We start from the raw sequence: 13,353 nt of genomic DNA on the forward strand, positions 1-13,353 counted from the left end.
CTCATTCTTAAAGAATTCAAGGAATGGCTTGTTTATAATGTAAGCTTGGATCCCAAGCATTTGTTTTTTTTATATATTTTTTAATTTTTAGTGAGGCAATTGGGGTTAAGTGACTTGCCCAGGGTCACACAGCTAGTAAGTGTTAAGTGTCTGAGGCTGGATTTGAACTCAGGTACTCCTGACTCCAGGGCCGGTGCTCTATCCACTGCACCACCTAGCTGCCCCCCAAGCATTTGTTAACTTCATGTTTTTGGCTCTGCAATATGTGAGATGCTTTTAAAGATACAAATGAAGTAAAATTTAAGAAAAACGTATTAAGCCTCTATACTGTACATTCAGTCGTCCTTCCATTCACTCTGCAAATATGTTTTGAGCACCTAATGCATGCACAGCACTATGAAGGGCAAATATAGTGCCCCCTAAGACATGATGAGAAAAGAGTCGGTCAGTCAACTAGTCCTGAAGAGGTGCCCACTGTGTGCCAGGCACCAAACGAAACACTGGGTGACTCTTCCAAGCACACAGAATCAAGATTCGAAAATTGATCCTTTGGCTTCAAACCCAGTATTCTCTCATTTTACTACAGAAAGTTTAAGAACATATCTTATTATGTTCTTCCCTCAATGGTTGCTTATCTCTCAGGTAACTGAGCACCAGGGAAACTCAGCTCCAGTCTTGAATGGGACAGGGACTTGGGCTGATATCCCTTGATTCAATACTTTCCCCTTCCCTCCTCCATCTCTTTGGCTTTTTGTTTTTCCCCATTCAATTCAACCTACAGACAACTTGCCACAGAATGAGTCCTCTCTCAAACCAGAGGACTCATTTTTGAAATACACTGAAGGCAAGAGTGGGTGGTGCCCCGTGACCTAAGAGCCAGCAACCTCAGGGTTTAGGCTCCAGGGCTGATAATGAGTGCTCATTGAGTTTGCACTCTGGGCATCAGATTTCTTACCTGTAAAAGGAGGGTGAAAATATGCACCTACCCTCTCATAGTGTTCTTAGGAAGGAACTGCCTATGTGAACCACAATGTGCTATGGACATCTGAGTTATTATTTTTATTACTATGGTCATCGCTGTTGCTATACAAATAAGTTGGAATAGAATTGAACTCATTTTTCATTTTTTTCAAGACTTGCCATTCAGATGAACTAGAACACTGGGGGGGCATGTGTCACATCTCCTTTCCCAGCACTGAGCTAAAAAATAGATGCCTTTTATTTAAAAAAAAATCTACATTTATCCTCTTTAGACCAATCTAATAACCTTCCCTGTTAGCTCAAAAATGAGGAATGTTCCAATTCTCCATAAGGAAAAGATTGATAACCAGGATCTGCACTCATCAGAATGTAAAGTGGGAGAAAATGGATATCTGTCAGCCTGAGCAGAGCAGGAAAAAAGGAAAATGAAACAAGAACAGAAAATTAGGACATAGAAAAAAAGAAAAGTTCTGGCCAGTGGAAGGGAACGGTGAGAATGCCAATCAGACTTGGTGTTTGCATGAGAATCAACGATAGTTCTCACCAAGGAAAACACTTGAATGTTTCAAATCTGGGAACCTGAACTGCATCTTTGGCTTTGTGCTCTTTACCTGCCTGAATAGTAAGTGATTTCCTACATCATGGGTAGGGCTTCACCAAAGTAGAACATGGCAATATTCAGTGTTTCCAATATTGGTCAATGGAGCCCAGATCTGGTGTGAAACATTCCAAACCTAATTGTTCCCTCCTGGATTCACTTTTGAATTGCCAGTGCTTTCTCTAACTCTTCTTTTTTTTGTTGTTTTGTTTGTTTTTTGGGGTTTTTTGCGGGGCAATGAGGGTTAAGTGACTTGCCCAGGGCCACACAGCTAGTAAGGGTCAAGTGTCTGAGACCAGCTTTGAACTCAGGTCCTCCTGAATCCAGGGCCAGTGCTCTATTCACTGCGCCACCTAGCCGCCCCAACTCTTCTTTAATAAATAGCAAATTTCAATGCTTTGGTGACTTTCCTTAATAATAGGGAATATCCTTATGCCAGTAAAGTGTTTAAAATCAGACACTGGTCTAGAAACTTTGCCTTTACACAGGATGCATTTGTGTTGCCCTATCATTCCTGAAAGAAGCCATTATGATGAAGAAGGAGGAGGAAAAGAAAGAGGAAGAGGAGGGGGAGGAGGAGGAGAAGAAGAGGAGGAGGAGGAGAAGGGGGAGGAGGAGGAGAAGGGGGAGGAGGAGGAGGAGAAGAAGAAGAAGGGGGAGGAGGAGGAGAAGGGGCCTCCACACAACTGGCTCCTAAATGCTAAAGACAGAAGGATGACAATTGCTGAAGTTCAAGTTCAAGGCTTCAGCTCCAGAACACTCTGCTTGCAAGGTCTGTAGCTGACCACGCACCTTGGAGATACACTGAGAGCTCAAAGGAAGGTAATGGGATGCTGACCTGAAAGCTTTATGCCCTTTAGACATTTAGACCATCTCCCTTGTCAGTAAATGCCAATAATCTCTTTTACTCCAATAACTGTCATGAAATGCTGGAATATATCAGCTAGAAAATTAATACAAAAGGAACCCTGAACCCACCTAGCCCTGTACCTTCACTTTACAGACAAGGGACATTGAGGAAGTGAAGGTCTCTAAGAGGGGCAAAATTGAGGACAAGAACCAGGGTATCTTGACTTCTGATTCATTACACGTTGTTTCACTATGCTGGTGTTTAACTGTGTTTCACCTGGAATCGATAGCCGATTGCTATGTCAAATACAGTAATGGCCATAGGATATACACTGATAATTTGCTTAGGAAGAAATATAAATTGTCAGGGACCAGTTCATCAGTTACTTAACAAGCATTCATTAATCACCTACTGTGTGCCCCACACTATGCTAAGTACTGAATAATAAGAGCTAGTGTTTACATAATGCTCTAAGGTTTGCAAAGCAACTTCACAAATATTATGCCAGAAGAAGATGTTGGGAAGTAGAAGTTCTTAAGGATCCTCATTTTACAGATGAGGAAACTGAGACAGACAGAGGTTAAATGACTTGTCCAGGGTCACACATCTAATAAATGTCTGGTGCCAGGGCTTGAATTTGTACTCAAGTCTTTCTCATGTCAGAGAGCATACTGTCCACTGTGCCAATAGCCAGCCCCTGGGGAGACCAATATAGAGATGTTATTGAAGAAAAACTCCTACTCCTTTGTAGAAAGGGGGAAGATTTCCCCACTGATGTTTAACTTTGCACCTAATATTTTTTCCAGTGCATTGATTAGCTTTGCTGAGTTTTTCTTCTCTTCTTTTACTTAAAACAAAAGTTCTTCTAAAGGATGTCTCTCTAGGGGAAGGGAGGTGAAAGATACAGAGGGAGATTCAGGTGAAATAGAAACAGAAGGCATCAATAAACTCTAATCAAACAGATAAGGGAAAATTTAAATAAATGTTTTATTTATCTGCTTGCTCATTCATTCATTTATTTTTCCTTGGTACAATTTCCCAGGGACCCCTCTGCAGCCCAGTGCTTGCTTGGACTGATCTCTCTCTGTCTCTGTCCAGTCTCTGGCTAGTCTCTCTGTGTCTCTGTCTCTGTCTCTGTCTCCCCCTCCACTCCCCCTCTCCATGTTTGCTTAGTCCAGCATTTTTAGAAGTTGATTCCAGGCAACCCATCAGGAAATGGATTTTTTCTCCTTTCCATACATTATTCTTCTGGATAATGATACAGGCGACAATGTAGGTAACTATGGCCAAGGTGGAATTGATGGGAACCTTCCTCAAATGGGACAGGGTGAGTCCACAAAGACATTAACTGCTCCTGTCGATTGACTGGATGGAATCCAAAATTACAGCCCCATTCATGGACCTGGACTGGTCCCAGCAGTTGGCAGGCTGCCTCTTAAGTGAGAATAAATTCTGAGACCCGTGCCCAAGAGAGTTCCATATATTTTTCAGGTAATAAAGTGGATTCTGGTTGATGGTGAATTCCAGAGAAACATTTCCATTTCAAATGGGTGCCCTCCCTCTGCTCCTCAAGTTATTCTTGCTTTTTAGCAAACACTTAAGTTATGACAAGGAGAATCTCATTTGACAAGTGATGGAAGGGACCAACACTGCCCCCCCCCAAAAAAAAAAACCCAACCAACCGCCAGGTATCCAAACCTCTTTAGAACTCAGATTTGCTGCTCAAGTGCAGAGAAAGAGTTGGCTTATGGTGTTTTTCCTTAAGCGTTTGCTGTCGTTGATACAGTCTCCATGATACAAATGTTTAGTGTGTCCTGCATTTGCAAACAACACCAAACCTAGGGTAGCCAAAGGGGAAAAGTTGTAGAAAAGGAAACGATGGTGGGTTTACAAAAGTGGTGAGTGAAGGGATAAAACCAGCTGTCCCCAGATTCCTACACCTGCTGCAGCTGGATTTCAAATGAATTTAACAAACATTTATTACCCAGCCCAGGTGAACAAACACAAGCAGCCAGGTGCTAAGCTTTGAGGTTGGGGAAGCTGTCAGGTTCAGAGAGGTGGGTGGAGAGAAATGGGGAGGTGCAGGAAAATTCCCTAAAACCCAATGCAATCTACCAAGAGGAAAGCACTGGGGCCTCCACGGGGGATGTAGAAATCAAACCATACATGCCTTCCACTTTTGGAATCATTACACTGTAACAGGAAAAAGGATTCACAAAGCACAGAGTTTTTACTAAAATGTCAGTCCTGGAAGAAGTGTCAAAGACCTCAGTCCAAACCATAGCTGAAAGTTTACAAAACACTTCCCAAAGTAATCTTGCCAAGGCCCCACTCATCAGCCACCTCTGTCTGATGGGACACTTGGGACTCCAGTCCTGGCTCCCCTGCTTTGGACTTAGCTTGTGAAGGACAAGACCTTCATGCAAATTCAGACAATGTTTCCCATAGATTACCCACCCCCCACTTTTTTTTTTTTTGGTAAGGCAATTGGGGTTAAGTGACTTGCCTAGGGTCACACAGCTAGTAAGTGCTAAGTGTCTGAGGTCGTATTTGAACTCAGGTCCTCCTGAATCCAGGGCCGGTGCTCTATCCACTGCGCCACCTAGCTGCCCCAAAGCCACAACTCTTACTAGAAAGTCCTCCTGGCTCTGAGGCTGGTACTCTCCGCACTAGACCCACCTAACTCTCTGATCTGGGGGCCTCAGTGGGCCCCAAGCTCCATATGATTCCACAGGAATTGTGAAATCATATATATGAAAGGGCAGCCAAGAAAGTGAATGCCGTGTTAGGCTGCAGTGAAAAGGAACACTGAAAACAAGGGAGGGAATGGGGATGTTGTACTGGCCCCTGGGTGGATCATATTGAGAGATCTGTGTTCAGTTCTAGGGGACTTTAGGGTCAATTCTCTGGGTCACACTGAGGACCCTTTGGAAGGACAGTGGGATTGGCCTTGACGAGACTTGGGGGAGGAAGGCAGGAAAGCTCTTGTCAAGAATCTGAAGGGGCCCAGAAGACAGAACCAAAAGCAAAGAGGCGAGTCAAGGCTGGAGGTCACAAATCACTTCCCAAAGTAGAAGGGACTGGTCAGCCTTAGAAAAGAGGGGATGACAGGAAGAGCTCTTGTCAGGCCTGCAGCAGGGGGTGCTACTGGGGAGTTATGGTCCAGACCCAGCAGCCTCTGCACATAGCTCTGGAGGAGGGAGCTTAGCAGAGATCACAGCTTCAGAAGCAAGCAGAAACTTCAGCATTCTCTCAGGCCAGACAACGTTGGTTCTGTGATTTCAGGCGAGTCATTGAATCTCTGTGATCCATTTCCCTGCTCAGCAAAACAGTAATGACCATAGTTATGAATGTCCCCAATATTCCCCGCTAGGTTGATAAAAAGTCCATCCGTGGTATTAAGACATAATGCAAAAGGAGGTGCAGAATGATGATAACTCAGGCAGTCCCTGGTTTCTGGTGATTCGCATGCACAGAGCTGGGCCAATGACTCCCAGTGCTCCGGGTGGCAGGCCGGACAAAATAAACTGACCTCTATCCAGTCCTTAATGCGTTCTGCAAATGGATGCTGCCATAGCCCCTGGTTCATTTGTAGCCATGCATGAGCTGCCACCATGCACAGGCTGTTACTCACTGAGTGGGATGCATTCCCTCCTCACTCCCAGCTAGCTGTTCCAGTGCTTCCCAGCTCATTCCTAGGGCCATTTCTGAGCTGAGTCCACACTGGAACCCCCCAAATGGTGGCCCTCACATCCATAGTCATGAATTTGGAGCCAGAAGGGAGTCAACAGGCATTCATTAAAGACTTATTAATATGATCTAACACCATGCCAAACACTGGAGATGTAAATACAAGGAACAAAAAGGCTTGAAAAGCTTACAAAAGTAAAGAGGGGAGACAACATATCAACGGGGAGGAGAGGTGGACAGGCTAAGGAATAATAATCATAGCTGGGAGGGGAAGAAAGGATGGATGGCGGGAATCCTTCATCAAAATGGAGGTTTCTAGGAAGAACTCACTAATGAGGGAAGGAAGTTACAGAGGCAGAGAGGCCAGAAGCATTAAAGAAGGCAGCAGAGGGCAGCTAGGTGGTGCAGTGGATAAGGCACCGGCCCTGCATTCAGGAGGAACTGAGTTCAAATCCGAATTTAGATACTTGACATTTACTAGCTGTATGACCCTGGGCAAGTCACTTAACTCTCATTGCCCTGCAATAAATAAAAAAAGAAATAAAGAAATAAAAATAAAGAAGGCAACAGAGAAGTTTTGGGAGGAAGTTCAAAGAGGTCAGAGAAAAGCAAAACATAGTCAAAGGTCATCGTGTGCAACATGCCCATTTTACAGGTGAAGAAAATGACAGGAAAGCTAAGTGACTGGGCTTGGGCATTAAGTAACAGGAATGCCACCAACCCTTAGGTCCTCTGACTTCAAACCCAAATTTTAAAATGATCATCATCATTATTCTTTTCAGAATCATTAAACTTGTAATGACTCATCTCTTAATTTGTTCAGCTCTTCCCATACTCCTTCCCCCATCCATGTAAGGAGCTTGAGGACAGGGGCTATGCTGCATTCGGTCTTGTGGCTCCATGCTTGGGACACATCAGGTACTCAATCAGTGCTCATGGATGGGGCCAGACAGCTGAACCTGAGTGGCATCACTGACAGCTTGGCCCCCAAACACAATCCACCCTGTGAGAATGAGGCAGGGAAAAATCACGGTGCAGCCTAGAGAAATGGCCCAGAGATCCTCTGGGGCTGCTGTGGCTTTGCTACCACATGGACTTGCTTTGAGAAATATAAGCCTCAAGGACAGAGGGCACAAGGCTAAGGGGAGTAAAAGCAAACTGGGGAGTGAGGGAACCAAGAGACAGGAGAAGGGGGGGTACTAAGAGAAGGGCAGAGGAGGAAATATCTCTGTGGCTTCCCTGGCAAGGAAGGGGCTCAGTCCAAAGGTCAGACCAGACATGACAAACCAGCTTTATACTACACAGCCTTCCTGTGCTGCTACGTGGGCAGGAGGGAGCCATCTAGTCCTTTCCATTGGCTTGGTGGAATTAGTCAGTCTAGCAAGCAAGTCATTCATTAATGGAAGGCCAGTCTCCAGTATTTTCTGAATCCATATTAAATTCTTTAAAATGGTTAAAAAGAAGAATTTGGGCATATCATCTGCAACTCACTGTAGTTCCTGCCCTCCTCCACCCTTCCCCCAATATATTCACACACACACATGTACAAACACATGCACAGAACTATACACACACACACACACACACACACACACACCCTCAGACTCTGATTTCAATGATGGGGAAAGTTGGTAAAGAAATTTCCTCTCCCAATCAACTCTCAAGAATTTATTAAGCACGTTTTGGTCACCAAGTGTAATGCTTGGCACTTGAGACACAGACAAAAATGAAACAATCTCTATTGCCAAGGATCTTAACTTCTAGTAAGAAAAAAAAAGCAACACACATATAAATAAATATGTACAACATAAATATATCTTGAATAAATACAAGAGATAAAAATGGTCAGGTTTATGCAAGGCATTAAAATAAAGGACCCCCATGAAGAAGAGATAAGGAAGGCATGATTTCCAGGCATGGAGAGTGGCTAATGCAAAGGCCTGGAGATGAGAGATGGAGTTCACATACTAGGAAGAGACAGAAAGCCAGACTGATGAGAACAAATGAGACGTTGAAAAGCATGATGTCCACTAAAGCTGAAGAATAGGTTGGGGGCCTCAAAAGTCAAACAGAGGCAAAACAAAAAACAAAACAAAAAAGGGGCGGCTAGGTGGCGCAGTGGATAAAGCACTGGCCCTGGATTCAGGAGTGCCTGAGTTCAAGTCTGGCCTCAGACACTTAACACTTACTAGCTGTGTGACCCTGGGCAAGTCACTTAACCCCCATTGCCTAGCAAAACAAAACAAAAAACAAAAACGTCAAACAGTGGAATGAACATTTAGGGCTCCAGGCAATAGGGAGTCACTAGGATTTTTTGATTAGGGGAGTGTCTGGGTGAGATGTGTACCTAGGGAAAGTTACATTGACAACTGAGTCAAGGATGGAAAGAAGACCTGAGGCAGGGAGATTAATTAGCAGGCCAGGGAAGGGGCCAGGAGGTTCTGAACCAGAACAGGAGCAATTGTGAATGGAGGTGTGAGCTTGCATAGGAGAGATGGTGTAGAGCTACAAAGAGCAAACCTTAGTATCAGAGTCGGGAGATAAGGGAGGGAAAAGAAATTGAGGCGAAGGAAGGAAGGAAGGAAGGAAGGAAGGAAGGAAGGAAGGAAGGAAGGAAGGAAGGAAGGAAGGAAGGAAGGAAGGAAGGAAGGAAGGAAGGAAGGAAGGAAGGAAGGAAGGAAGGAAGGAAGGAAGGAAGGAAGGAAGGAAGGAAGGAAGGAAGGAAGGAAGGACACAAACATTTGTCAGGCTCTTACCACGTCCCAGGCACAGTGCGCACAGCAGTTAGTAAACAAGGGGTCTGGAAACCCAGGGGAGTGGTGCCTTGGACAGAAGACAGAAACAGGGACTTCTGACAAAGGGTGGCTTTGAAGTAAAGCTATTGTTCTATTTCCTACAGATTGAGTTTGAGTAGCTTATGAGGCATCCAGTTTGAAATGTTTTAGAAACAGCTGGCAGTGGGAGACTGGACCGCAGGCGACAGACAGGGGCTGCTACGTAGATCTGAGGTGCGCCTTCACAAGGGAAGCCAACTGAAACCACGGAGCAGACTGGGTCCCCAAAGAAGAGTGTATAAAAAAGGAGGAAGAGGGTCCAGGACAGACCCTGGGGGACAGTCACAGTTAAGGAAGCAGCGGAGCGATGAGGATCCAGCTAAAGGGGATGAGGAGCAGCCAGACGTGTGAGAGATCAGAGGGAGAGCAGCAAAGCATGAGCCAGGGAGCAGAAAGTGCTGGGGAGGGGGAGAGGGCAGGGAGCAGCCTGGAAGGCTGGAGAAAGCACAAAAGACTGAGAAAGATCGGGCTTTCTCCGCGACTGAGGTCAAAGAGAGTTGCCTGGGGCACTGAGAGATTAAGTGATATGCCCAGGGTGATGCAGCCGGAAGGGGCCAGAGGAGGACTTGAACCCAGGTCCCCCCGAGGCTGAGGCCGGCTCTCTATCCCCTAGGCCAGGCTGCCTCTCTCGTCTGCATCTCGAGCAGACAGTACAGACTGCCTCTGAGCCGCTGCGAGACTTCCACAGGAGCCGGAGAAAGCTTGCCCGGCCTTCTGGAAGGCGAGCCTCCCTGATGGCCACGGGCGCAAATGCCAATGCTTCCAGCCCACTCCCTGGGTCCCCGCGCGGTGGGAGAGCAGCGAGCCCCGCTCGGGAGAGGCAGAGGGCGGGCACCAGCCCCCCGGGGCGAGGAATGAATGACAAAGAGCAGGAGAGGGGGGTACCATCCAGGGAGAAAAGGGGCAGCTGGAATGGGGAGCGGCTCGTCACCTAGCAAGGACCGGGAAAAGCAGCGGGGCTGCCCAGGGATGACGCCAAGAGGGGAGACCCCCCCCCGCCCCGGAGCCCCCTGCCGCAGCCCGCAGCAACGGGCTCGGAGCCGCATCCCGGGAGGACCGGTCCGAGTCAGATCCCCAAACAGTGGTGGTGTGCCCCGGGAGGGATCACGATCTTAAGAGCAATGGGAAGATTCCGCCCAATTCTTTAAAAGGGAGGGAAATGCAAATTCTGATGATGTACCAAGGACAGAAGTGGTGTGGGACGGCCACCTCAAGAGATCCAGGGCCTTCGCTGCCCTGGTGCCAGCGCACTTCTCCCTGAGGTCTTAAAGATCGCAGCTGCCTTCGCTCTGTGAATACCCGAGGATGGAGCTCCCCAGAACCTTATGACCTGAGATCACAGGTGGCAGGGCAGGACCACAGGCTTCTCATTGGAAGGAAGGAAGGAAGGAGGGAGGAAGGAAGAAAAGGAGGGAGGGAGGGTGGAAGTTGCTCTGGACAGTTAGCGGCCCCAGTGGACATAGCACTGGACCTAGAGTCAGGAAAACCTGAGTTCAAATCTAGCTTCAAATACTTGCCGCCTGTGTTGTGTGACCATGGCCAGTCGCTTAACACTGTTTATTACCTTGGTGAAATTATTTATTGGAAATATTGTAAAGCAACAATGACATTAAGAACTTTCATTTTGATAGTGGTATAAGGGGCATTCACCCCACAACAGGCTTTTGAGATGGACCACAAGAAGTTGTAGGACCCCATTTTACAGAAGGGAAAACCAAGGCTCTGAGGGCATGTGTGACTCTCCCAGAGCCACCTCCATAGGCAGTTTCTGATAACTAGTCTCCTGACACCCCAGCCAACTCTCATGTTGGGTTTCCCCACTTTCTCTGAGAGAAGTTGAATCTTGAGGCATTTTTAGGGCCATGCCTGGTCACCTGAGTCTTGAGGGGAAGGAAAAATCTCGGGAATGATTGTCAGTTTCAAATAGTTCCCTAGGAAGCAGCCCACCCTCATCAAGACGGGGATCAGTATTGTATCTTTTCTTCATCCAAGGAAATATTCAGGGTATCCTAAAGGCTGCCTGCCCAGAGGAGCTAATTTTTCACTGTTTACAATCACTGTTTATGGTGAATGGCAGTGAAACACAAGGAAGTATTTTTTTGTTTGTTTTGTTTTGTTTTGTTTTGTTTTAGTGAGGCAATTGGGGTTAAGTGACTTGCCCAAGGTCACACAGCTAGTAAGTGTTAAGTGTCTGAGGCCGGATTTGAACTCAGGTCCTCCTGACTCCAGGGCCAGTGCTGTATCCACTGTGCCACCTAGCTGCCCCTGGAAGTATTTTTTTAAGAAGACACTTAAAATGGGTATGTATACCTGTCAGGTAACAAGCCCTAAAGAGTAGCAACATCACAGTTGTGAATTATGGGGACATGGCAGGCTAAGGTCTAGTGTCACCTGGGCAACCAGGCAGCACAGTCGATGGAGTGCCAGCCTGGAGTTGGGAAGAGTAGTCTTCCTGAGTTTAAATCAGGCCTCAGACACTTGCTAGCTGGGCAACCCTCAGCAAGTCACTTAACCCTGTTTGCCTCACTTTCCTCACCTGTAAAATGAACTCAAGAAGGAAATGGGTAAACACTAGTATCTTTGCCAAGAAAACCCCAAATGGGGTCGAACACAATTTTTAAAAAGGACTCACCACCACCACCACCATCACAACCACCACCACCACCACCATCACAACCACCACCACCACCACCATCACAACCACCACCACCACCACCACCATCACAACCACCACCACCATCACAACCACCACCACCATCACAACCACCACCACCACCACCAACAACAACGTGTCTCCTAAAGAACCACAAAACAAGAAATCAAATTTTGAAAAGGAAAAAAAAAAATCAATGTCTCTTTTCCTGCTGAGGTGATTGTGGGCAGTTGTTTACATAACAAACAAACCAGAAGGGAATATCTGCATCTAACTGTCACCCCTTATAGCACTTTTTATCTCCCTTCCACCTATGCGATAGTACAGCAATTTTCCACCAGGCAATCTCTAGACATTCCCATTCAGGCTCAGAAGGGTTGGGCCAAGGAAGCTCCAACAATGGCTCCTGGGGATGGGGGCAATTTATGGGTTATATATGCAAACCACTCACTGCATGCAATTTCTTAATGTAATTTATTCATTCCAAACACAAGACAAACAACCAGGAATGCTGAAAAATTAATCTTCTTTTAAAAATCAATAAAATAGGCAAAAGGAGAGCCTGAGAAAGCTTATGATTTTCCAAGTCTTATTTCTTGATTCATTGTTTGTAACTGTATCTTAATAGAAACAAGAGTAATTCAGTTTTAATAAACTCTCAGTATCGAAGGACAGATCAATATGTCGAGGTTGATTTCTGTCCATAAACGACTGTTACTGTCCAGGTAATAGACTGTGTATGAAATTCTCTTTGAGATAGAATGGAATTTTAGTACAGGGCTCAGAAGACATTCTACTCTCAGTCATTCTCAGTACTTGGGGGGGGGCACGGTAATCAAAGAAATGCTTTTACATAAATTAATGTGAAGCCTGAAGCTTTTCTAATATATAATATTGCAAAGTAACAAACCAGGAAGGAGAATAATTCATTCACCAAGCATTTATTAAGTGCCTACTGAGTGCCAGGCTAAGTGTTGGGATATAAACATAAGAATGAAAAAGGCCATGCCCCCAAGGAATTTAAATTCTGCTAAGAAAAACATCATAAGCAATTTTTTAAAAATACCAAAAAGTCAATAGAATGTAATTTCATTGATCAGAGTTCTGAAGACTTTCCCTGGTGTTGAACTTGATGTGAGGCTCATTGTCTAAAGGATTCTCCTGTTCTGTTCAATTCACACTGCCACCATTGATATGACTTTCCTAGGTTCTTCTAAATGCACATGTTCATCACTGCTCGTAGATCAAGACCATACCATTATAACATCATTCAATAATGTAATCATCTGGGCCAGGACTGTTGGGCACATCCCTAGTTTTTAGGTCTTTCCTACAATAAAAAGCATTGCTATAGGGTTTTTTCTTTCTTTGTTTGTTTTGTTTTTTGTCAAAAAACAAAACAAAAACAAAAACTGTCTCTGTCCCTCTTTCTCTGAACTCTTTGCCAAGGAGCAGTATTACTGGGTCAATGGTGAGCATGGTTGAATGACTTTAGCTGCAGAATTCCAAAGTGCTTTCCAAAAGGACTGGACAATCCACAGTTCCACCAACAGTGTAGCATCAGTGTGTCTATCTGCAACCTCGATAATTTTCCTTATCCTTTTGTGTCATAGTTGCCGATCTGATGTGTGTTGGTGTATCACAGAACTTGCAATATGTTTTAATTTCTATTTCTCTTATTAGTAGTGATTTACATTTTTACATTTACATTTTTCTTATGATTCTTGATTTTTTTAAAACTGACTTC

At 45.3% G+C, this 13,353-nt stretch overlaps 1 protein-coding gene across 2 annotated transcripts in view; it reads right to left on the minus strand.

Annotated features, from left to right (window-relative positions):
* DOCK1 (dedicator of cytokinesis 1) overlaps positions 1 to 13,353 on the minus strand; it is a 586,118-nt gene that overhangs the window by 222,661 nt on the left and 350,104 nt on the right. The gene's annotated exons all lie outside the window — the stretch shown is intronic.

This window comes from Dromiciops gliroides, chromosome 2, assembly GCF_019393635.1.
Source record: "Dromiciops gliroides isolate mDroGli1 chromosome 2, mDroGli1.pri, whole genome shotgun sequence".
NCBI lineage: Eukaryota > Metazoa > Chordata > Mammalia > Microbiotheria > Microbiotheriidae > Dromiciops > Dromiciops gliroides.